This window comes from Mus caroli, unplaced genomic scaffold (genome assembly GCF_978045245.1).
Source record: "Mus caroli unplaced genomic scaffold, Mus_caroli_1 scaffold_17, whole genome shotgun sequence".
Lineage (NCBI taxonomy): Eukaryota > Metazoa > Chordata > Mammalia > Rodentia > Muridae > Mus > Mus caroli.
In genome coordinates this window covers 9,172,501-9,198,769 of record NW_028227272.1, presented here as the reverse complement: position 1 = coordinate 9,198,769, position 26,269 = coordinate 9,172,501, and the positions used below count along the sequence as shown (strand labels likewise).

The 26,269-nt window shown below is 39.9% G+C and overlaps 2 pseudogenes; both read left to right on the top strand.

The window, feature by feature from the left end:
* The window catches only part of LOC110312003 (developmental pluripotency-associated protein 2-like), a 90,356-nt pseudogene extending 72,855 nt beyond the window's left edge, over positions 1-17,501 (top strand).
* A 4,549-nt stretch (positions 17,502-22,050) lies between these two features.
* The window catches only part of LOC110312001 (nuclear nucleic acid-binding protein C1D pseudogene), a 22,156-nt pseudogene continuing 17,937 nt past the window's right edge, over positions 22,051-26,269 (top strand).

Genomic DNA, 26,269 nt, shown 5'->3' with positions numbered 1-26,269 from the left:
TGAGTTCCAGTCCTGACTTCCTTTGGTGATGAACAGCAGTATGGAAGTGTAAGTCGAATAAACCCTTTCCTCCCCAACTTGTTTCTTGGTCATGATGTTTGTGCAGGAATAGAAACCCTGACTAAGACAGATGGGAAGCGCTGTCTCTAAAATCAAGGATCAGATGAAGTTCTATCACCCTTCTCGGGTAATACAGTGTTCAAATGTTAGCTGTAGCAATGAAACAAGTGAAAGAAATCAAAGGGAGTAGAGTCACACCAAGATACTTTATATTGTTTGTGGCTATTGTGAAGGGTATCATTCCCTAATTTCTTTCTCAGCCTGTTTAGCCTTTGAGTATAAGAAGGCTACTGATTTGTTTGAGTTAATTTTATATCCAGCCACTTTGCTAAAGTTGTTTATCAGCTGTAGGAGTTCTATGGTGGAATTTTTGGGGTCACTTAAGTATATTATCATATCATCTGCAAATAGTGATAGTTCGACTTCTTGCTCTTCAATTTGTATCCCTTTGACCTTCTTTTGTTGTCTAATTATTCTAGCTAGAACTTCAAGTACTATATTGAAGAGATAGGGAGAAAGAATGCAGTCTTATCTAGTTCCTGATTTTAGTGGGACTCCTTCAAGTTTCTCTTCATTCAGTTTGATGTTTGCTACTGGTTTGCTGTATAAGGAAAAGCAATCTTTTACTATGTATAGGTATGGGCCTTGAATTCCTGATCTTTCCAAGACTTTTAACTTGAAGGGATGTTGAATTTTGTCAAATGCTTTTTCAGCATCTTAATGAAATTATCATGTGTTTTTTTTTTTCCTTTGAGTTTGTTTATGTAGTAGATTACATTGATGGATTTCTGTATATTGAACCACTCCTGCATCCCTGGGATGAAGCCTGCTTGATCATGCTGAATGATCATTTTGATGTGTTCTTGGATTCAGTTTGTGAGAATTTTATTGAGTGTTTTTGCATCGATATTCATAGGGAAATTGGTCTGAAGTTCTCTTTCTTTGTTGGGTCTTTGTGTGGTTTTGGTATCAGAGTAATTGTGGCTTCATAGGACAAATTGGGCAGTGTTCGTTCTGTTTCTATTTTGTGGAATAGTTTGAAGAGTGTTGGTATTGGGTCTTCTTTGAAGGTCTGATAGAATTCTGCACTAAAACCATCTGCTCCCAGGCTTTTTTGGGTTGGGAGACTATTAATGACTCCTTCTATTTCTTTAGAGATTATGGGACTGTTTAGATTGTTTATCTGATCCTGGTTTAACTTTGGTACCTCGTATCTGTCTAGAAAATTGTCCATTTCATCCATGTTTTCCAGTTTTGTTGAGTATAGGCTTTTGTAGTAGGATCTGATTTTTTTTTTTAAATTTCCTCAGTTTCTATTGTTATAGCTCCCTTTTTATTTCTGATTTTCTTAATTTGTCTCTATGCCCTCTACTTAGTCTGGCTAAGGATTGATCTATTTTGTTGATTTTTCTCAAAGAACCAGACCCTGGTTTTGTTGATTGTTTGTATACTTCTTTTTGTTTCTCTTTGGTTGATTTCAGCTCTGAGTTTGATTATTTCCTGCCATCTACTCCTCTTGGATGTATTTGCTTCTTTTTGTTCTAGAGCTTTCAGATGTGCTGTTAAACTGCTAGTGCATACTCTCTCCAGCTTCTTCTTGGAGGAACTCAGAGCTATGAGTTTTCCTCTTAGCACTGCTTTCATTGTGTCCCGTAAGTTTGGATATGTTGTACCTTCATTTTCAGTAAATTTGAAAAAGCCTTTAATTTCTTTCTTTATTTCTTCCATGATCAAGTTATCATTGCTTCATATTATAATAGCCAGAAGCTAGAAAGAACCCAAATGTTCCTCAACAGAGGAATGTATACAGAAAATGTGGTACATTTACACAATTGAATACTACTCTGTTATTAAAAACAATGAATTCATGAAATTCTTAGGCAAAAGGATGGAACTTGAAAATATTATCCTGAGTGAGGTAACCCAATCACAAAAGAACACACACAGTATGCACTCACTGATAAGTGGGTATATTATCCCAGAATCTCAGAATACCCAAGATGCAATTCACAGACCACATGAAGCTCAAGAATAAAGAAAACCAAAGTATGGATACTTCTGTCCTTCTTAGAAATGGGAACAAACAGCAATCATATAAAAATATGAGATGTATGTAACTGAAACAGCATATTTACATCTGGTTTCCTATATAAAGAAAGCTGACAGGAAAAAAAAAAAAGAAATGGGAACAAAATACACTTGTGAGGAGATACAGAGACAAAGTATGGAGCAGAGACTGAAGGAATGACCATCCAGAGACTGCCCCACCTGGGGATCCATCCCATATACAGTCACCAAATCCAGACACTATTGTGGATTCCAACAAGTGCTTTCTGATAGGAGCTTGATATAGCTGTCTCCTGAGAGGCTCTGCTAGTGCCAGAGATGGATGCTCTAAGTGAACCATTAGACTGAGCACTAGGTCCCCAATGGAGGAGCTAGAGAAAGGACTGAAGGAGCTGAAGGAGCTTGCAGCCCCATAGGAGGAACAACAACATGAACCAACCAGTACCCCCAGAGCTTCCAGGGACTAAATCACCAACCAAAGAGTACACATGGAGGGACTCAAGGCTCCAGCTGCATATGTAGCAGAGGATGGCCTTGTTGGACATTAATGGAAGGAGAGGCCTTTGGGTCCTGAGAAGGCTCAATGCCCCAGTATAGGGGAATTCCAGGACAGGGAAGCAGGAGTGGATGGGTTAGTGAGCAGGGGGAAGAGGGAGAGGATAGGGGGTTTTCAGAGCAGAAACCAGGAAAGGGGATAATATTTGAAATGTAAATAAAGAAAATATCTAATAAAAAAAGAAACCAAAGGAATACAAATGAGTAAGCAAGAAGTTAAATTATCTCCATTTGCATATTACCTACTACTCCTTTAAGTAAAAGACCCTAAAGACTCCACCAGAAAACTCTTTGGACTGGATAAATAAAAGTAGCAAGATACAGAATCAGCATATTAAAATTAGTACCCTTTCTATATTCCAATATAACAAGCTTTGAGAGGCCTGGAAAGGTAGTCCAATTGGTAAAGTGTTTGCTATAGTAGCATGAGGGCATGACTTAGATTTCTAGAATCCACAGAAAAGCTGTCCATGCCAGTCTGTGCTTGTGACCTCCAAGCTGAGGATATAGGGGCAGACAGGTCTGAGGGTCTCACTCACCAGCCAGTCCCACTGAAACAGCAGGCTTCAGGTTCCAGTGAGAGACCATGTCTCCAAATGATAAGGTGGAGGGTAATAGAGAAAGGCAATTGGCACCAACCTCAGGCTTCTACAACTGCACACATCCATACACAAACTATATTTTTTGATAAAGGAGTAAAAGGGGAATGACCCATTCACAAGACTTCAAAACAGTGAGTGACCTAAGAGGTCTACTAGAGAAGGAAAAAGCTATACAATGAGAACCCTGAAGAACTCAGTAGACTGTGGAAAACCTCTCCTATGCTGATAGATGGGCATAATGAAGATGGTGAAATAACTACACTACTGAAATTGACTATAGTTTCAATGCAATACCCATCAATATTCCAATTACATTCATTGTAGAATTAGGAAAATCTCTTAAAATTCATGTAGAAACAAAAAAGGAAAGAAACAAAAATCCTTAAATATTGAAAGTAATTCCTGATTTTAAAAAAAAAAAGCAATGCTGCTGGGAATATAATATGTGCCCTCAAATTATACTACAGTTTCATAGTGGCAAACCAGCTTTGCACTGGCACAAAACAGATGCACAGACTAATGGAAAAAAATATCAGCTGTTTGGGTGAATCCAGAAATACACCCAAACAGCTGTAGTCACTGTTGAAAAACCAAATACCAAAGGCATGAATCAAGGGGGTGGGGGAGTCCTTTTCAACAAAGGTACTCAGAAAACTGGATATCCATATGTAAAAGACAAAACTAGATCCATGTCTCTCACCCTGCACTAAAATGGATTAGAAATGAAGTAAATGCCTAACGATAAATCCTTGAAATCTTAAATTGCTAAAGAAAAGTAAAGTCAAATTACTTCAAGGTATAGATGCAAGATCATTCTGAAAAGGACCCCGACAGCACAGGGAATAATCCCAAGAACTGACAAATACTAATGCATGACATTTAAGTTTCTACAAAATAACCAGACAGAAGACTGGGAGGACATCTCTGTCAGCTATATAGCCAACGGGCAATTAATATCTAGACTCCATAGAAAAATTTTAAACATTGAAAAATTCAAGCAATAAATGGGCTAATGGATTAACAGGTGGTTTTCAAAGGAAGAAAGAGAAGAAGTGCATTATTCTATAATATACAGAGTACAGGGGTGTGTGTGTGTGTGTGTGTGCACGTGTGAGTATGTGTATATATGTGTACTTATGTGTATATGTGTGTGCATGTGTGTAGACATGTGTGTATGGGTGTGTGTATATGTATGTGTGTGACATGAAAATAGAAACAGGACAGTGAGAAGGGAAAGTGGTTCAAAGAGAGGTGAAGGGAACAAGAAAGGAATGAAATACACTTGACAACAGAAGAAAAGTATGTTCTGGAAGAGGAATGGGAATAGACAGAGTGATAATCAGAATGGAGGGAACCAGTACCAGGGGATAAATAAAACGAAGGATAATGAAACATAGCTTTGAAGTTAAAATATCACAATAAAACCACTGCTTCAGAAGACAATGAAAGAAGTTAATAGCCTGGTATATACAGGCACTGATCGATGACATGTGCATCCAACAATTTAATTCTGGGTTAAAGATATCAGGCCAAGGCACTGGCAGACATGTATCTGTGTGTTTGAGGCCAGTCTGATCTGCATAACAAGTTCTATTGAGTTATTCAAACCACCTATAAGGTATGCATCCTTTGAATACCCCCATCTTTTATAATAGGAAGAGTGCTTATAGAGGTTACCTAGCTTACCCAATTACTGCTGGATCATGGCACACTGTCTGTTCCATGGCCATGTTCTTTCTTGCCTGAATATCTATGTAGCAGCCCAAATTAAATCAAAATGGCCCCCTAAATGGGAGAACAATGATAGGATTGACTGGGACAGTGTATGTGATGTATTTAACCCAGTTCTGTGATATAGAGACACAATAGTGAAGACTATTACAAATTCCATATCAAAAGCATGTACCTGTCGTATCATATCATGGCCTTAGCATGGACTCTCTCCCCTTCATAATGATCCTAGGAAGTAAGGCATATCATTGCACCATTAACAATGGAAACTTAATGGTAGGAGTTGTTTCTTCTACATACCTTTGTATGTGCTGTACTAGAAGGGGTTTGGTTCAGGCATTCTCCCCACCCCACCCCCGAAAAAAGAAATGAGTGGTAAATCTCTATAATTCAACTCCTGCTTTCTTCATTACAACCTGTGACTGTAAATGTTCTATTTGACATTGGTGTGTTCATATACTATTTCAAGACAAGCAAGCAAGTTTGGAATCTGAGTTGTAGGCCATGGTGCCAAGAACAAGCAGTTGTGGTCAGGAAGATTACTGTAAGGTTTACTCCCTCATGGTTCTGTGAAAGTACCAAACAGCATCATTAATTGCAGGCACAATGCTATGCAACAGATCTCTAGAATCCAGTCGTTTTATGACTGAAACTTGATGCAAAACAAAGAGCTCTGCAATTTCCTCCCCACTGAGTTCCTATCCTAGTAACTGCCATTTTAGGATTTGTAATGAATGTCTCTATGAGCATGTCACATGCCCACAGAGGCAGACAAGGGCATCCAGAACTGTGGAGCTCGAGGTATAGGAGGTTGTGAGCCACCGGGGTGGTGTGTGTGTGTGTGTGTGTGTGTGTCTGTGTGTGTGTCTGTGCGTGTGTGTGTGTGTGTGCGTGTATGTGTTGGGTCCCCTTCTAGAACAGCAAATGATCTTAAATGCTGATACATCTCTCCAGTTTCTTACTTGACGCTTTTATAAGTCTTTCTACTTTGAATTCATGTAAATATTTCTACTGAAAAAGAAAAGCAGAGGAGAGAAAGAGAGATGAGAGGGAAGGAAAGTTTTAGAAGTAGTGGTGGTTTCATGGGCATATATGCAAGTATCCATGTTCATCAAAGTATGTAGATTTAAGCAGGTGGGATTCATGTCATTTTCCTCCAGTGACACTGTTAGGAGTAAAATAAAGAGAATAAGGGTTCCCTCCATGCATGGTGAGTTTCCCTAGAATTAACCCTAGGCATCCAGAAGAGAAAGGAAACTTAGAAATTAAGGGAGTGTGCTTGTGATTCCCTGGCTTGCCCTCTGCCTCCCAGCCAAGCCTTCCCTTTTCCCTGGACCCCACCACAGAGAGTACAGGGCCTCCAGACAAGGCTTCAAGTATACTGGCACAGGAAAAGCTGTGCATGTTTGGTATAGAAAATTAGGAAAATACCAAAATAAAGAAAGTTGTGACAAAAATAAAACGATCCCTTTCCCACCCCCCAGCGAGTTGCGAATGATTTGGCACGCATCCTCCCAGCCCTCTCCCTCTGCAATGTATGTTTGTTTTCCCTTTCATCTTCATGCACTTGTGAATGCTTTGTATACACAATTTGCAACCAGACTTCCCACTTAAATTAGAAGTATTTCCATGTTATTACAGACTGCTCATAAACACTGCTTCCTTTCCAATAATGAGACGCAGCATCCCTGACCTCCCCGCTACTCTCAGCCTATTTAATCACTTCAAATCATTCACATTTGAAGCTTTTCTGATGGTTACCTCAATGTCATGGGTGTGTCGGTTACTTGTTGCTGTGATGAAACTCCCGGGCCAAAAGTGACTTACAGAATACAGAGTTTATTTTGGCTTCCAACTCCAAGAGTGTCCACGCTAAGGGAAGCAGGGTAGCAGGCAACTAGAGTGGAGCAAGTGTAAGGGCCAGGCCAGAGAAACCTCAGACTGTGCTGGGCCTCCATCATACATAATGACTGTTTGCCCTAGACGCAAAATCCCAGAAAAAACCCCTGCCTCAGTGACTCCACCTAGAAATATATAGCCTTGGCCATTTACTTGTTGTGATGTGGCTAACTGTGGTTTTGGTTTTCCTTCTTCCTTCTTTTCTTTCTTCCTTTCTCCCTTCCTTCCTTCCTTCCTTCCTTCCTTCCTTCCTTCCTTCCTTCCTTCCTTCCTTCCTTCCTTCCTTCCTTCTTTCTTTCTTTCTTTCTTTCTTTCTTTCTTTCTTTTTTTTTCTTCTTCTGTAACTTGCTTACAAAGACACCCAAAGATTGTTTTGAGTTACATTAACCCCTTAACTTGGAAAAACAGGCCAGTTTTGGCCTGCTTGCATTATTGAAGGTCATCTTATAGTTTGCCCCATTACAAAACCAAACCAAACCAACCAACCAACCAACCAACCAAACAAACAAACAAACAAACAAAAAACACCCTTCTTCATACCCCCTATCATGACATGCCTGAGGTTTGGACTTAAGATTATTGTTCTGCTATCAGCTTGGTCTTACGGTTTCTATTGCTATGATGTATAACTTTAATTTTTTTCAAAATATAATTTTAATGATTGTTCTTAAATGCTTTAACCTCTCTTTTAGTCCACCACTCGCCAAGGTAGTGGGAAAGAAAGGATATGGGAGGGAGGGAGGGAGGAGGGGGACCTGTTTAGAAAAGTTCTTTGGAGCAGCTCCCCTCTGTGTTGTCTGGAAATCGACAACTCCATTCACAGGTCAGCAGTGGTAGGTAGATCGAGCCACTCATTATCACTTCATGGATACACTAGCACAGTTCGGTAGAGTCAGGTTAGCAAACACGAATCAGCAGTAGTGGCCCTACCTAGCAGAGACAGTCAGGCCTCAGCCTCAGCTCCGGTCAGCAGGAGAGACCAGGAAGGACACCAGAAAACGTTCTTGACTGTGGCTTTCTCAGTGGAGCTCAGTGAAGACTCGAGACCCAAAAGCCTTGTACAGCTAGTTCTATAAGCAAGCTTAACTCAGCACCAACTGTCCACTGCATCCTTTTTATACCTTCCAAACATCATATGTCCTCCATGGGGCTTGCTACAGCACATGCACCTGTCTCCACTGACATCACTTTGCCAATCAGCCTGAGTTCACAGAAGCAGCCAGAAACTGCAGTACACCACCAGAAGTTTTTTGGTGTGTTTCTCTCTATAGAGTCCTGAATTGTGCAGCTCAACTATGCAATTGTAAAGTTGACCAATAGCAGTGACACTGTTAGGAGTAAAATAAAGAGAATAAGGATGATTCAGATCCCAAGTGGTTTTCCATAGCCACAGGTAGATATAATCCAATATAGAGATAGAATAATTGCGGTAAGTTGACTAATCAAGGTGGGCAGCTTGTACCACTATCAGTTAGCCCTGGATTTATTATGTGGGCATCTTGCATATTGAGAATTTATTGATATATAAATCTGACTGATTAATTATAAGCATCTAGAGTTTTGATTTTACCAGGTTACTGGGAATTGGAACAGCTAACTGCTAGGTGGTCAGTCTTTGTATGGGGATCTCAGGAGCTCTGGGCCAGAGAATCTGCTGAGATGAGAAACCCGCTGGAGCCATGTGATCCACCAGGGCCCCAGTGTAGTACAGGAACTGGCCGTTCTTTTTAATATTTCCCACAACAATAAGAGATCTGAGTTCCTGTACCTGCATTTAGTTTAATTTTATTTTGTTCAGTACTGAACAGGCATCCCACTCCATTGCATACCCTTTATGAATATTTGTTGAATTAATGGATTAATCAGAGCAAATATGAACAGTGTTAGGACCTTGGATGTTTCACAAATGACTCCCCAGAAATTCTTCTAAGTCTTGGGTGTCTGAGAAGTCCATGACCACTTAGCAGGAATCATTCTCATATCAGCTTTCTTTGAAAAGCTGAAAGGAGTGTTGGACTTGTTTCCATGACTCAATATGCCATTGCCCAATATTTGTAATTAAAGTTTTATTTAACACATAGCCACACATATTTGTTTCTAAATTACTAGTTTCATTCAGTGACATAGGTGGATCTCATTTACAAAGACTAATATTCAGATGGTAAAATATAATAGACTTAAAGTGCTTAATGCTTAGCTGGACTGTTGTGGCATATATATTAGTCTTAGCACTCTGGGGGCAGAGGCAGGCAGATCTCTGAGTTTGAAACCAACCTGATCTACAGAGCAAGTTTCAGGATAGCTAGGAATACCCAGGGAAACCATGTCTCAAAAAGTAAAATAAAACAAAATTTACTGTTGGGATCATTATAGGAAGATTTGTAAACGTCTTGTATAGAAGGTCTTGAAGAAGATGCCTAAGGTTATTATGATAGTTGTTAGACACCAAGTGAGTCACTGGAGAGGGCTTTGCGTCTCTCTCTTCCTGGGCATTCTTCTTCAAAGCCCTTGGGCATGGAGTTCTCTCTTAACGGGAGCTGTATGACTGATTTTGTAACAAGCAAGGTTTGCGTGTATATTTTAGCTCATTTGCTTTTCCTAACAACCCTTGAAGTAGCTTCTGCTTCTACTGAATCATTGGTTTACATATGGAAGACTTTGCATAAAACCACATCTGGTGATGGATATCAGAATAAAACCCACAAGAAAAGCTGCCTGTGGACCTTCTCTTTTCTTTCTGTTACCCAGATTCTATTCCCTAAGTCTTATCCCCAGCTCAGCAGCAACGTGTCCATGGCAAACTTCCCTGTCCCCCTCTCATCTCCCATGAATCCCATGATTTTTTCCTTCCAACCTTACTTGTTACTTTGTCCCAGACCCCAAGCCCAACATGTACTTCCTGCTAACCCAAGGGCTACTCCTCCCAGAAGAACAAGGCAGAAGGCAGATTCCTACCTTTCCCACTGCTCCTGAGATCCAGCTCCCCTAACCCAAGTCCCATCTTCATTTCTGTAGCAGGAAACTGGCTGTAGTCTCCCTTTCTTCTCTGACTCATTTACAATAAAGCACAAAGATCTTCTCTCCCATTTCCTCTCCAACCCCTCCCCTAATACCTGCAGACTTTCACTGGGAACATAGCATCTAAGAGGTAACAGGTAAGCTTAACTGAAGACCCTCATGACTCCCTTATCCCTCTAAATCCAATCCTCCAGTCTGGTCCCGAGCACTGCAATGAAACTTCTTTTTGCCCCCTGCTCACATCTCTTTTGGATCCCATACACCATTTCCTCTTAACCTTCCTCCTCCTAGTCAGTAGCTGTATCCCAGCCCTCTACTCCAGCAGGTACCCCCTACTAACCCACAGGACATGCCTGTCAGAAAACCAGGCTGGCTGCCTGTAGCTGCTTGTATTTTAATGGTAATTTGGGTACCCCAAATTGTTTACATGAGAGAGTCTGCACATAGCTTCTGGGAACCTGCCCCTAGTTAATTCTAACTGGTAAATAAAGGTGCCAGCAGCCAAAATCTGGGTAGAAGAGAGAGGCAGGGCTTAGGATTTTGAGGCATGGGACCATGAGGAAGAGAAAGAAGGAAAAAGGGATAGATAGCTGTCATGCCTTAGGAGAGTGTTGCAGGAGAGGAGAGAAGAGAGTAATCATGGAAGAACATGCAGAAGGAAGAACCAGACATGCCATGTAAAGGGGCCAAGAGAACATGAGGACTGCTCATTTGGAATCAGGAGCACCCAAGATGGTACATAGAAATTAGTAAGTAATATCTCAGAGTTGTCAGGAACAACATGGAGGTTAGGCAGTTGCCAAGCTATTGTGCTACTTAAGGCATATTAAAATATAAAGGCTGTGTGTGCGTGTGCGTGTGTGTGTGTATGTGTGTGTATTTTATTGGGGAACATAAATGGTTTAAGGCAATAAGGAACCTGTTAGCATTTTTGTCTACACTCCACCCTACAGTTATATGGCAACAGCCAGGTGTGCATGACTCACTATAAAAAGTGCTGCTTGCTCCTCCCATGCTCTCTTGCCTTCTTGCTCTCCATCTGTCCTCTCACCTCTTCCCATTCCCCTCTTCCCTCTCTCTCCATGTGTTCATGGCCGGCCCCCTCCCCCCCTCCTCCTTCTCCTCCTCCTTCCTCCTCCTCCTCCTCCTTTCTCTCTCTCTCTCTCTCTCTCTCTCTCTCTCTCTCTCTCTCTCTCTCTCCCTTTCTCTGCCTCTACTACTCTCTGCTCCCCTCCCCATGGCTGGTCCATCAGGGGGAAAGGATACCGCAGAATGGGCCCAAAGAAGCAGCCCCTTCCTCCACACCTGACTGCACAACCACCAAACAGATCCCCTCTCTCCTTATCTTTTTATAAACACAACAGAACCTGTGCCGGAATTTATTAAACTATTATTACTACAGCTGGCTTCAGACCTTTTGTTCTCTCTGTGCTCATCTAGATACAATCTCCTAATCTCACCTCCAGCCCTGCAGCAGAATCTCCTAAGTCTTATCCCTGGCTCAATAGCAGGAAACCTACTGTAGTCTCCCTTTCCCCTCTGACATCCTCCCCAAGAGATCAGAAAGACCTTCTGCTCCAACCTTCGCTCCTCCAACACTTCCCAGTATTCCAGCCTCCAACACCAGAAGCCATTCCCTGAGAATACACCAGCTGAGCAGACCAGAAAACCAGGCAACATACCATTGTCATACTCTTCTAAAATCCAGAAAGGAGACAGAAACCAAGGAATAAAATGTCCACCCAACAAAAATCCAAAAATCAGCATGTATCATCCCATATACCGAGACACCAGCATAAAAACATAATCAATAACAACCAGGGCAACATGTCCACACTAGAGTCTTTCTATCCTACCACAACAGACCCTGAATGTTACAACATAGCTGAAGCACACACACACACACACACACACACACACACACACACACACACACACAAAAGCCTTAAATCAACTACATGAGGATGACAGAGCTCCTAAAAGAGGAAATTAATAAATCCCTTAACAGAATCCAGGAAAAAAAAACAAACAAGAAATTGGAAGAAATGGATAAATTCCTTGAAGAAATCAAAGGAAACATAAACAGTTGAAGGGAGTTAATAAAACTGTTCAAGACATAAAAATAAAAATAGAATCAATAAATAAAATATAAACTGGGGGAATTCTAAAAGTAAAATATTAAAGCATTTTAAGAGGAACTACAGAAGAACTCTTCACCCACAGAATACAAGATAGTCCCAGGTATTGAAGATACAATAAAAGAAATGGCTACATCAGAAAACAACAACAACAACATAAACCTCCTGATAAAAACATTCAAGGTATCTATGACATATAGGAGTGCCCACTCCCAGGAGGATTGCTCTAACCAGGGACACAGATGAGACACTCATCCCAACCCTCACATTAGCAGGGACACCACAGAGCCTAGCAGATACGGGCTCTGTCGGGCCCTGCTGAAGCTCCATCTCTCTTCCAGTTCGAACTTTCACCTGCACTCAGAGCTGATTGGCATGCCTGCTTCCCCACTGCACAACTCTGCCTGTCTTTCAGGAGGCCTGCTCTCCTGTTCCAATCCCCCAGGACACCCAGGACAATTAACACCAGATACAATCAGATGGTGAAAAACAAGAACAAGAACATAATCAACAGAACCCAATGCTGTTTGGCACCATCTGAACATACCTCTCCTACTACAGCAAGTCCTAGATACCCTAACAAACCTGAATCAGAATCAGAACCAGATTCTGATCTTAAATCCCATATCCTGAAGATGATAGAGGACTTTAAAGACAATATAAATAACTTCCTTAAAGGAATACAGAAAACACTCAAACAAGTAGAAGACCTTAAAGAGGAAACAAATACATCCCTTAAGGAGATGTAGGAAAATATAATCAAACAACTGAAAGAAATGAATGAAGAAGTCCAAGACCTAAAGATGGAAATAGAAACAATAAAGAAATCACAAATTGAGGCATCCCTGGAGGTGGAAAACCCAGAAAAGAGAACAGGAACTTCAGATGCAAGCATTATCAACAGAATACAAAAGATGGAAGAGAATCTCAGACATAGAAAATGCCATAGAAGATATTGATATATTGGTCAAAGAAAACTCCAAGTGTAAAAAGTTTCTAATCCAGAAAATTTGGGACATAATGAAAAGACCAAACCTAAGAATAACAGGAATAGAAGAAGGTGAAGAGTCCCAATTCAAAGAGCCAGAAACATCTTCAACAAAATCATAGAAGAAAACTTCCCTAACCTAAAGAAAGAGATGACCATAAACATACACACATAAATATACAAGAAGCCCACAAAATAGATTGGACCAGAAAAGAAAGTCTCCCCACCACATAATAATTAAAATATTAAATGTACAGAACAAAGAAAGAATATTAAAAGCTATAAGGGAAAGGGGCCAAGTAACATACATATAAAGGCAGACCTATCAGAATTGAACATGAATTCTCAATAGAGACTCTAAAAGCCAGAAAGTCCTGGACAGATAGATAGATGTCTTACAGACCTTAAGAAACCACAGATGCCAGCCCCAACTACTGTACCCAGAAAAACTTTCAATCACCATAGATGGAGAAATCAATATATTCCATGACAAAACCACATTTAAACAACATCTTTCTAATAATCCAGCCTACAGAGGATTCTAGAAGGAAAACTCCAACACTAAATCCAAGAAAACACAAGAAATTAATCATCGCACAACAAACCAGAAGAAAATAATTACACACACATAGATAATATACAAAAATTCATCAATGTAATTGACTATATAAGCAAACTCAAAGAAAAAATCACATAATCCTGTCATTAGATGCTAAAAAAGTCTTTGATAAAATCCAACATCTTTTTACGTTAAAAGTCTTAGAGAGGTCAGAAATTCAAAGCACATACCTAAACGTAATAAAAGTAATATACAGCAAATCAATAGCCAACATCAAATTAAACAGAGAGAAACTTGAAGCATTCCCACTAAAATCTGAGACAAGAGAAGGCTGGCCACTCTCCCTCTATCTATTCAATGTAGTACTTGAAGTTCTAGCTAAAGCACTAAGACAAGAGAAGGAGAACAAAGGGATACAAGTTGGAAAGGAAGAACAGAACACCAATGACTCAGACTCCAAGAGTGACAATTAATAAATGAGACCACATGAAACCTAAAACGTAAAAGCTTCTGCAAGGCAAAGTACACTGACAATAGAACTAAATGGCAGTCTACAGATTTGGAAAATATCTTCACTAGGATCTGACAGAAGGCTAATGATTTCAAAAAATATATGAAGAACTCAAGAATTTAGACTCCAAGAAATCAAATAACCCAATTTTAAAATAGGGTACAGAGCAAAACAGAATCCTGAACAGAGAAATCTCAAATAGCAGAGAAGCACTTAAAGAAATGTTCAACATCCTTAGTCATCAGAGAAATACAAACCAAAATAACCCTGAGATTCAACCTTACACCAATCAGAATGGCTAAGATCAAAAACTCAAGAGACAGCACATGCTAGTAAGGATGTGGAGAAAGAGGAACACTCCTCCATTACTGGTAGGATTGCAAACTTGTACAACAACTCTGGAAATCAATCCGGCAGTTCCTGAGAAAATTGGAAATAGTTCTACTTGAAGACCCAGCTATACCATTCCTGGGCCTATACACAAAAGATGTTCCACCATACTACAATGACAGTGCTCCACCATGTTCATAGCAGCCTTATTCATAATAGCCAGAAAGTGGAAGCAACTAGATGCCCTTCAAATGAAGAATGAATATGGAAAATGTGGATTATTTACACAGTGGAAGACTATTCAGCTATTAAAACCAAGGACATCATGAATTTTCAGACAAATGACTGGAACTAGAAAATTTCATCCTGAGTGATGTAACCCAGACCCAAGAGGACATGCATGGTATGAGCTCACTGATAAGTGGATATTAGCCCAAAAGTTCAGAATACCAATGATAGACCCCACAGACCTGAAGAATAAGAAGGAAAGCCCAAATGACTATGCTTAAATCCCACTTAGAAGGAAGGATAAAATAATCATGGGAGTAAGGGGGAAGAGAAAAAGGAACCTGGGATGGGAGAGGATCTCAGGACTCAATGTGGTGGCCTTAGCTAAAATACCTAACAGTGGAGATATGGAATCTGAAGTGATCACCTCTACCACCCAGACATGACCCTCACCCCCAGTGGAGGGATAAGACACCAACCCACCTGTACTGGCTAGTTTTGTGTCAACTTGACACAGCTGGGGTTATCACAGAGAAAGGAACTTCAGTTGGGGAAGTACCTCCATGAGATCCAGCTGTGGGGTATTTTCTCAATAGTGATCAAGGGGGAAAGGCCCCTTGTGGGTGGGACCATCCCTGGGCTGGCAGTCTTGGGTTCTATAAGAGAGCAGGCTGAGCAAGCCAGGGGAAGCAAGCCAGTAAGGAACATCCCTCCATGGTCTCTGCATCAGCTCCTGCTTCCTGACCTGCTTGAGTTCCAGTCCTGACTTCCTTGGTGATGAACAGCAGTATAGAAGTGTAAGCCGAATAAACCCTTTCCTCCCCAATTTGCTTCTTGGTCATGATGTTTGTGCAGGAATAGAAACCCTGACTAAAACACCACTTATAAATCTTTCAACCCAACGTCTCTCCTATGTAAAATTAATGCAGGGACAAAATGGAGCAGAGACTGAATGCCCTGACCTGCAGGGACAGTGGGGACCCAGAGCAGGAGAAAGAGGGGGGGGGAGGGACAAGAGACACGAAGAATGAAGGCAAGTCAATCATTCTGATCAAGCTCTAAAAACTTTATTCAGGAGTGACAATATAAGCATAAGCAAGAGGAGGCTCCAAGGTAGGAGGGAAGAGCCCAGGGGCTCTCTGAAGGTCAGGTGGCAATCTTCAGCTCCTGGAACCAATGGTCACAGTGTCCTCTTTTCCCACAAACATTCTTACTATTATGACAACGAATGTTCTCTCATGATTTTTTAAGTAAACTAGAATATATCCACAAGGCCATGGCTGAGGCCATGGCTTCCAGCAACTGAAGGAATGGCCAACCAGTGACTGGCCCAACTGGGATCCATTCTATGGGTGGATAACAATCCCTGACACTATTACTGATGTTATGCTGTGTTGCAACAGGAGCCTAATATGGCTGTCCTCTGAGAAACTCTACTCAGCAGCTGATTGAGACAGATGCAGATACAGCCAAGCATTGGACAGAGGTTGGGGACTCCTATGGAAGAGTTAGGTGAAGTATTAATTGATGATTACTCCACAGGAGGACCAACAGTGTCAACTAACCTGGACCCTTGGGAGTTCTCAGAGACTAAGCCACCAACCAACGAGCATACAGGGCTGGTCCAAAGCACATATATAGCAGAAGGTTGTCTTTTCTGGCCTCTGTGGGAGAGGATGTGCCTAATCTTTTAGAAACTTGATGCCCCAGGGTGAGGGGATATCTGGTGGGGGAGAGGCAACTTCTCAGAGCGAATAGGGGGAATGGGAGAAGAACTCTGAGGGGGGTTGGGGGGAACATTTGAGGTGTAAATTAATAAAATAACTAATTAGAAAAAATGTATAAATAGACCTATAAAAGAAGTCGGCATTCACTCAACTGCTGCCTTTGTCTTTGCCCAAGCCTGCCTGAAAGTGTCATACTTCGGCCAGGACACTTACAACAAGGACCAATCTGAGAAAAAATTGGATGAAGAAAGTGTGATTTTAACACTGGTCCCATTTACTGAGGAGCCAACCACAGAATATCCTACAGAATCAAATGTTTCTTCAACCATAGACCACAAACCACCAGTCCGTTCTCTGGTGAGGTCTGAGGGAATCAAAACCCAACAAGAACCATACCAAGCACCTCTCCTCTGGCCACCATGCCTCCTATTAATGATGTGTTCCAGAACATTCTTCCGGAATGGTTTCGTTATCATAACTTGAGTACAGATGGCAAGAAAGTTGAGGTTTATTTGAGGTTTTGGAGACATTCATATTCTATACAAGAATGATATATTCCCAACACAGCTCATGAGGCCAGAATGAAGCTGGTTCCCAAGAAACCCAAGATAGTCTTCATAGGAATTGGGCCTTTAAGCAGTTGCTAAAGTAGGAAGCAGGATAATGGTACACTGGAAAGTCTACCTTCATCTCAGGGGCTTAGGTGTCCATATTTGCAGCCTGGAGAAGAATTGCTGAGAGTTGCTCAGCCAGTGTCTGTGAATCGCTGTCCTTCTCCCTCTTCTGTAGAGGCCTTTCTGCCACAAACCACTGGATTCAGATGGTGTGTGGTCCATGGAAGGCAGTGCCCTGCAGATAGGAAAGGCTGGATTTGCCTGCAATTTCATGCTGTTCGTTCCTGGGTTCCAGACACTCCCCAAGGGATAAATTTTCTCTTTCTTTTACCAGCCTGTGTTGTCCAAGAACCAGGAGTGAAAGATAATTTGTTATGTCCTGAATTTGTTCACAGCAACAAGAAGATCATGAGAAACTTTGAAATTAGAAGCCATACAAAGAAAAATGCACTATCCCCAAATATGCTGCCTTAGGCAATATCAAGGTTTTACTCTGATCTGAAGGGAAGGGAAGAAGCAAAGAAAAACATTCTATGTTCTCTATAATGGCTAAAAAACCTGGACATCAGTCTTCAGAAGCCCCTGCTCCTGTCTTTTCCAGCAGAGAGGACAATCTGCCGACAAATCAGCAGCCATCTATCTAATGACACCTTCCTAAAACCTACCATCTTGCCATAGCCTCATGGTCTTGTTTTGGATTTGCTAAATGCTTAGCTATCTGAGAAATGATTTTGTTTTAGTGGGTTTGTTTTGCTATACTTTTATTTTTTCATAGATTTTTTTTGGAGGGGATGGGGAGCAGTTTCAAATTACCAAGCAAAACGTATATTTTTAATATTTTTTTTTCTTTTTGAGTAAAGCTTTATGATGTAGAAACTATAGTTGACCTGGAAAATCTAGGAGACCAGAAACTTGTGGTGGTCTTCCTAAGTGTTGGGATTTACATACCTGTACCACACTGTCTAGCCAGCACTGATATATTATTGACTATAGTATAGAACTCATTGCTTGTGCTAAATAATCTGTGGGTGCTGACAAGTGTCTATAATGCCATACATTTGAAATCATACAGTATTCTACCTTTCAGATTGTCTTTTACCTAGCAAGAAATGTAAGAAATAAACAAAAAAGTATAGATATAAAAAAAAAATCATCCTGGAAATCCAGGACAGTATGAAAAGTCAAAATCTAAGAATAATAGGAATAGAGGAAGGAGTAAATTCCCAGCTCAAAGGCCCAGAAAATATTTTCACAAAATCATAGAAGAAAAAATTTTCTAATCTAAAAAAGGAGATGTTTATACAGGTACAAAAGCATACAAAATACCAAAAAAAAAAAAAAATCAGAAAAGAAAGCCCCCTCACCACATAATAATCAAAACACTGAACATAAAGAACAAGGAAAGAATATTAAAAGCTGCAAAAAGTTACCAAGAAATATATAAAGGCAGAACTATTCTATTAGAATTTTACCTGACTTCTCAGTGGAGACTCTAAAAGCCAGAAGGGCCTGGACAGATGTGCTGTAAACTCTAAAAACCACAGATACTAGCCCAGTCTACTATACACTGAAATATTCTCAGTTACTGAGATAGAAAAAAAAAAAGAAGAGATTCAATGATAAAGTCAAATTTAAACAATATTTATATATAAATCTAGCCCTACAGAAGATACTAGAAGGAAAGCATTAATCTAAAGAGGTTATCTGTCACCATGAGAACACAGGAAATATATAATCTCACACCAGTAAAAACAAAAGGGAAACACACACAAACACACACATCATTACCACCATCAACAACAAACAAATATCAGGAATCAACAATCATTGGTCATTAATATCTCTCAATATCAATGGTCTCAATTCCCCAATAAAAAGACAGAGACTACGAAACTGGATGCAAAAACAGGATCCATCCTTCTGCTGCATGCAAAAACCACACCTCAACATCAAGGACAGACATTACCATGAGGTAAAGGATTAGGAAAATAGACCCCAAGCAAACAGACTTTAAGAAGCAAGCTGATGATACAGCCATATTAATATCTAATAAAAGTAGACCTCAAACAAGAACTAATCAAATGAAATGGGTAAGGACACTACATGATAATCAAAGGAAAAAATCCACCAGGATGACATTTCAATTCTTAAAGTGTATGGCTGAAATACAGGGGTACCCAAGTTTGTAGAAGCAATACTACCATAGCCTAAGTCACATATTAACCCTCCTATACATAAAGTATACCACTTCTTCAATATCCCACTCTCATCAATGGACAGGTTATGTAGACAAAGTACAGAGTGAAATACTGAAGCTAACAGATGTTATAAACCAAAAGACCTAATAGATATTTATGGACTATTTCACCCAAACACAAAATAATATACCTTCTTTGCATCTCATAGAACTTTCTCCAAAATTGACCATATACTCAAACACAAAGCAAGTTTCAACAAGATACAAGAAACTCAAAATAACTTCAGCATCCTATTAGATCACCACATATTAAAGTTGGATATCAGCAACAATAGAAACAATGCAAAGCTTACAAACTCATGGAAACTAAACAACTCTCTAATGAATGAAAATGGGTCAAGACAGAAATAAAGAGAGAAATAAATATCTTTCTAGAATTCAATGAAATGAATATAGAATATCCCCAAATTTATGCGACACAACTAAAGAAGTTTTGAGAGGGAAATTCATAGCATTAACTACCTATATTTTTTTTAAAGTGATCTTATGCTAGCAACTTAACAGCACAGTTGAAAGCTCTAAAGCAATAAAAATTAATCACACCCAAAGGGAACAAGAAATAAAACTCAGATCTGAAATCAATAAATAGAAACAAAGACTCAATTAAACAAAGAGTTGGTTCTTTGAGAAAATCAACAAGATAGACAAACCCCTATGCAAAGTAACTAAAAAGACAAAGAGAGAATATATAAATTAACAAAATCAGAAATGAAAGGGGGCATAACAACAGACACCAACAAAATCTAGAGAATCAGAAGGACATATTTTAAAAGGCTGTACTCCACCAAATTGGAAAATCTAAAAGAAATAAGTACTTTTCTCAATAGGTACCACTTGTTGTGACTATAAAAAGAGAAAGAACTGTAAGAATATGCTCTAGTGAGGTGTGGGGGAAGGGGGTACCTCAGCAGGCCCATGCCAAGGCATCTCTTCCCCTTGTGGGACCAGACACACATTGATATAGTATAGAATAGAGTTTATTCAGGGCATGGGTAAGGGAGTTAAGAGAGTAGTAGAGGCAAAGAAAGGCTGAGAGAAGGAGAGAGAAGAGAAGTAGAGGCTGGCCATGACCACATGGAGAGAGAAAGAAAAGGAATGGGGAGGGAGGGAGAGCAAGGGGACAAGAGGCAAGAAATAGGCAAGAGCTTAAGAGAGGAGAGGTCAAGCAGCCCCTTTTATACTGGGCCAAGCCTACCTAGCTGTTGCTAAGTAACTGTGGGGAGGAGCTTACCTGGCTGTGCCAGGAACTGTGGGGGTGGAGTTTAGACAGAATACCCACACCACTTACCAAAATTAATCAAGATAGGATAAAAAAAATTGAATAGTCCTATAACTCCTGAGGAAATAGAAACATTCATTAAAAGTCTCCCAACTAAAAAAATCCCAGAACCAAATGATTTTAGGATACAATTCTACCAGACTTTCAAAGAAGAGTTAATGGCAATATTCTTCAAATTATTCCACAAAACAGAAACAAAAGGAGCATTGCCCAATTTATTTTATGAGGTCACAGTTATTCTGATACCCAAACCACATAGAACCCAACAAAGAAATAAAATTATAAATCAAATTCTCTTATACACATAGATATAAAAATCCTCAATAAAATACTTGCAAACCACTACCACATTTAAAAACCATCCAGCACTACAATCATTCCAGAGATTCAGGGATAGTTCAATATACAGAGATCTGTAAATGTAATCCACCAAATAGACAAACTGAAAGAAAATTCTACACGATCATCTCATTAGGTGCAGACCTTTGACAAGATTCAACATCTCTTCATGATGAAAAGTACTGGAGAGAATAAATATACAAGGGAGAGATATACTTAAACATAATAACGACAATTTAGAACAAGCCTATAGATAGCATCAAATTAGAGGGAAAGAAATTCCAAGCAATTCCTCTAAAATCTGGAACAAGATGAGAGTATCCACCATCTTCCTATCTATTCAACACAGTACTTAAAGTTTTAGCTAGATCAATAAGACAACTGAAGGAGACCAAGGGGATACAAATCTTAAATGAAGAAGTCAAGGTATCATTCGAAAATTATATGATAGTATATATAAGTGACTTTAAAAATTCAACCAGGGAAACTCCTACAGCTCATAAAAACATTCAGCAAAGTAGCTGCATACAAGATTATCTTCTTAAAAATGACAAACAGACTGAAAAAGAAATTAGGGAAACAATAGTCCCAAATAATACAAAATATCTTGGGGTTAACCTTAACCAAACAAGTGAAAGACTTGTATGACAAAACTTCAAGTCTTTGAAGAAAGAAATTGAAGGAGATATCAGAAGATGGAAAGATGCTCTCATGCTCATGGGTCAGTAGGATTAACATAGTAAAAAATGGCCATCCTACCAAAAGCAATCTACAGATTCAATGAAATCCCCATCAAAATTCCAACACAATTCTTTACAGATTTTGGAAATCTAAATCAAAACTGCTTTGAGATTCCATCTTACAACTGTCAGAATGGCTAAAATTAATAACATAAGAGATAGCTCATGCTGGCAAGGATGTGGAACAAAAGAAACACTCCTTCATTGCTGGTGGGAGTGCAAACAGGTACAGTCACTTTGGAAACTAACATGGCTAACATCAGAAAATTGGGAATTGACCTACCTCAAGATCTAGTTATCATTCTTGGGCATATACACCAAGGACACTCCATATAACCACAAGGATACTTGCTCAACCATGTTCATTGCAGCTTTATTCATAATAGCCAGAAACTAGAAACCACCAAGATGTTATTTGACAGAATAAAGAAAATGTGCTACATTTACACAATCGAGTACTACACAGCTGTTGAAAACAATGACATTATGAAATTTGCAGGTTAGTGAGTGTAACTAGAAAAAAATCATTCTAAGTGAAGTAATCCAACCAAGAAAGATAAATATTGTATGGATTTCTTTATATGTTGATGTTAACCATTAAATAAATAAGGAACAAGCTATAATCCACAGATCCAGAGAGGATAGATACACATGGATCTCCCCACGGTAGGGAAATTGAACAGATTTTGTGAGTGAACTGGGGGATGATGGGGACAGGAGTGGGGTAAATCAGGGGGAGGGGGCTAGGGTGGAGGGAGAGAGTGCATGGAGAGGCAGATAGAATTGGGGAACATTTGGGAGATAATGAGGAAACCTAGTGTAATGAAAACTTCCCAGAATCTTAGAAGTTGATCCTGATGAGGACTCCTAGTAATAGGTAAATGACATCTCAGTTGGCATCTCTTGTCACCAGGTGAGGCTTCCAGTGGCAGGGCTTGGTTATGCTCAATTGAGTTGTTGGCCAGTGAGCCCCAGGGAGATCCTCAAACAACCCAGGCTGATGCTAAGACACAGGGATGATCTCCATAAACTGATAGCACTAACAGTGGAGTCCCATTGCTCAGGACAACGCCCACAATCATTGAGTATGGAGAAGTTGTGCTGGTGCCTACATTGAGCCTTCACCCATATGTTCTAGTCCTTTGGTGCAGGCTAACAAGTAAGAAACATGGAAACCATGGAAACCAGCCCAGCCACAAAAACTTTGACCTACATTCTGTCCTGCTTGCAAAATATGCTAGGGAAATGGTGGCACAGGACTTGTGGGATTAGGCAACCAATCTCTGGTTTGGCTTGAAGTTCTCCTCCATGAGAAGGAACCCATACCTGACGCCACTTGAGTGACCAACGACCAGAGACCAGATAACCCGAGACCTAGAGTAAAGCCAAACACAACTTATCAAAAAAGTATCAATAAAATTATTTCTAATGGGAGTCCTCTGTACTCATAGATCAATGCCTTGTCCAGTCATCATCAGAGAGGCTTTCTCCAGCAGCAGATGGGAACAAGTGCAAAGACCCACAGCCAGACATTACTTGGAGAGCCAGTGTCTATATAGGAGGACCCCATCAAATCCCTCCTCCCTGAGCTCAGGGAATCACAGAGAAGCGGACGTGGAAAGACTGTAAGAGTCAGAGGGAATGGAGGACAGAAGGAGAACAAGGCCCTCTGAATCAACAAAGCAAGGACCTTATGAGCTCACAGAGACTGAGGCAGCAAGCACAGGACCTACTTGGGTCTATATATCAGGTCCTCCAAGTATATATTATAGCTATCAGCTTAGTAGGGTTATGGAACTCTTGACTATGAGATCAAGTGTGTTCCTGACTTTTGTTGCTGCTCATAGGACTCTTTTCCTCCTGTTGGGTTGCCCGTACAATTTTGATGTGATAGGTTTTTATTGCTTCATGCTATTAGATTTTATTTTGTCATGTTAAAAAGATAATAAAATTACACATGTTGGTGGGCATCAGAATAAAACTACTCCTGGTGGTGGCTATCAGAACTCATGTTCTTATCTTTGATGTAGAAAAATGAGGGGGGAAAACACTGATCAGAAAAACTCCACTCACTGGAAGGTCTGCGAGACCTAGCGTTCTGGAGTGGGGACCTTGCATCTCCCTACTCATATCTTCCTTTGTTGACTGCCTGTGTCACTGTCATCTGTCAGCTCTGTTTAATAAGCATGGCTCAAAGTAATTAACTGCACCTGGGCCGCATCCTTCCATACCCAAGGACTGAGAAGGAGAAGACATGTATTCATAGAAGTTATTTAAGTTTTCCAGATAAAATAGAGGATTCTCACCTAAATTGAAATTGTGGATAAACAATGATATTTAGGTTAAGTATACTAAAAAAAATTAAAGGACCTGTGTAAAAAGATTTTATGGCTTACCAAAATTCAAATTTTCTGAGTGTTATTCTAACACATAAAGCACAATACATAGTATGGTGCATATGGATTAATATTTTATATATATTATGTTTGAGGTATGGTTTCTCTATGAAAACTTTTGTTCTAGGAAAGCTTGCATGACTTTTATTATACATACATACATACATACATACATCATGCATTTTAGTTTGGCCAACATGTTCAGAGAATACTAACACAATGGTTTCATCCTCTCTCAGGACAATCCATGCAATGAAGTTTTGTTTTTTTTGTTTGTTTGTTTGTTTGTTTTTGTTTGTTTTTTTTTCCACAAGTAAAATCAAGTGGAACACCAGCGCTGGGAAGTGGGTTCTAAACTAATGAAGATGACAAGGTTGGGAAATCTTGTCCAAAATGATCTGTAATGCTTTAGAAAGACTGGTTTGTATATTGATTATATAATGATCTCAGGACCTTCAGTGCAATATATATCCTCAGTCTGATAGCACTATGAATACCTTTGGTATGGCAGAAGCCAACATAGAAGAAAAATTATCAGTACACAGACCAAAATAGACAAAAGAGAAGCAACACCTTCTAGCCCAGGATCATTCTTTTTTATATCCTCAAACTTGAATTCCAAATAGGCATCTACCATCTGCAACTCAAAAGCATTTTGACAAAACTGTCACATACATGTTGGATGCTGATGTACAAAACAAAGTACTCTTTGTAAGTTGTGGAAATTTTCAAACAAGATTCTAATTCTCAGTCCCCATTAGACTTCTTCACTGTTGGCTTGTTCCTATGACATGGTAGTCTACAAAATGACTTTTCTTTCATATTTCATTATTGAGCTAGATTTGCCCCTGCAGAATAAATGTATGCTAAGACAAATACAAATGAAGCCAGTAGCTCCTCCAGAGGGGGGCATGAAGGGGCTGGACACACAGGAGGCTTCAGTTGGATTTATAGTGGTTTAGTTCTTAGGCTATGAGATTAATACCGAGTGTCCATTTAGTTGTTCTTGAAATAGTTTATATGTCCTAACCATGTCATAAAAATAACCTACTACTCTAAAATCCCATTTCCAATTCTTAATCAATTATAGCTATAGAGCACATTAGGGAAAAGTTTGTATTTTTATTTCATCCTTCCTTGGTATTTTGAATACAGAAGTCATGATTTGTTTTGTCTAGTATTTGATTTTTGTCCTTTATTTTTATTTTATTTAGGGTTTGGTCAGGAGTTTTGTAGAATGGGGTCATTTCCTAATTTTGACTCTTTACTTTCTAAATGCAAAGACTTCAGTACTCAGAGACCAGTGTTCAATATCTATTGAATCAACAGATGAGAGCAACATAAATTCTCCAAGTGACTGCTTTTTTTATATCTCACCTCCCGTGTGTTTATGCTTGCTCTATATTGGGAGTGAGACAGGATGGACAAGAGGGAATTTGCTGTGGCTAATTTTTTCTCTGAGGCCAATATTTACTGGACACTATATAAACAACTTGGTCTTCACCAATTTTTCTTAAATAACAATACCTCAGGAGCCTCAATGCTGTGGTTACAAACAATGACAGGGGTACAGACCCAATTTCATGTGTACAGATATCTTGTCCTGCCACTCACCCTCAACTAGCGTGTCTTCGGGAATTTACAGGGCTTTTCAAGCACATGGTCATTCACGGGAAGCCAAAAAGTAAACCCCTAACGTCCTCTTCTCTCCAAAGAGAATGGTCTGGAACCAAGGCTGCTTGATGGCTACAGAAGAAATCTTATCCAGTCTGACATTTGGAGGTTAAAGAAGCTCTAGGATGCTGTGTTTCATTTTCTCCTTTTCTTATTTGAGTCTGTAGAACCTCCAGATAATTATTTTATGAGGAGATCTTAACGTTGCAGATGCACACTGAATGCCATGGAAGAGCAAAGGACACAGGAAGCTGGTGGTAGGGTCAGAAGCTATCTCGAGGCCCAGCCCCCAGACTGTGCCTCAGAAAGGAAGACTCACTTTAGATGCAGTGAAATCCAACTGGAACTGCTGGCAGGACCATCAGCTATCCTCACCTCAGCACAGACATTAAGCCCCTAAGTCTCCCAAAGAATCTATGCTTGGATGTGGGGCACTAGCTCAGTCTGTTAGTAAATTACTAACCTTCCACATGCAATGACCCAGAGTTCAGTTCCCAGAACTCATGTGAAAGAAAGGTTGGGTGTTGAGCATGGTAGAAGGCACAGTGCTAAAAATG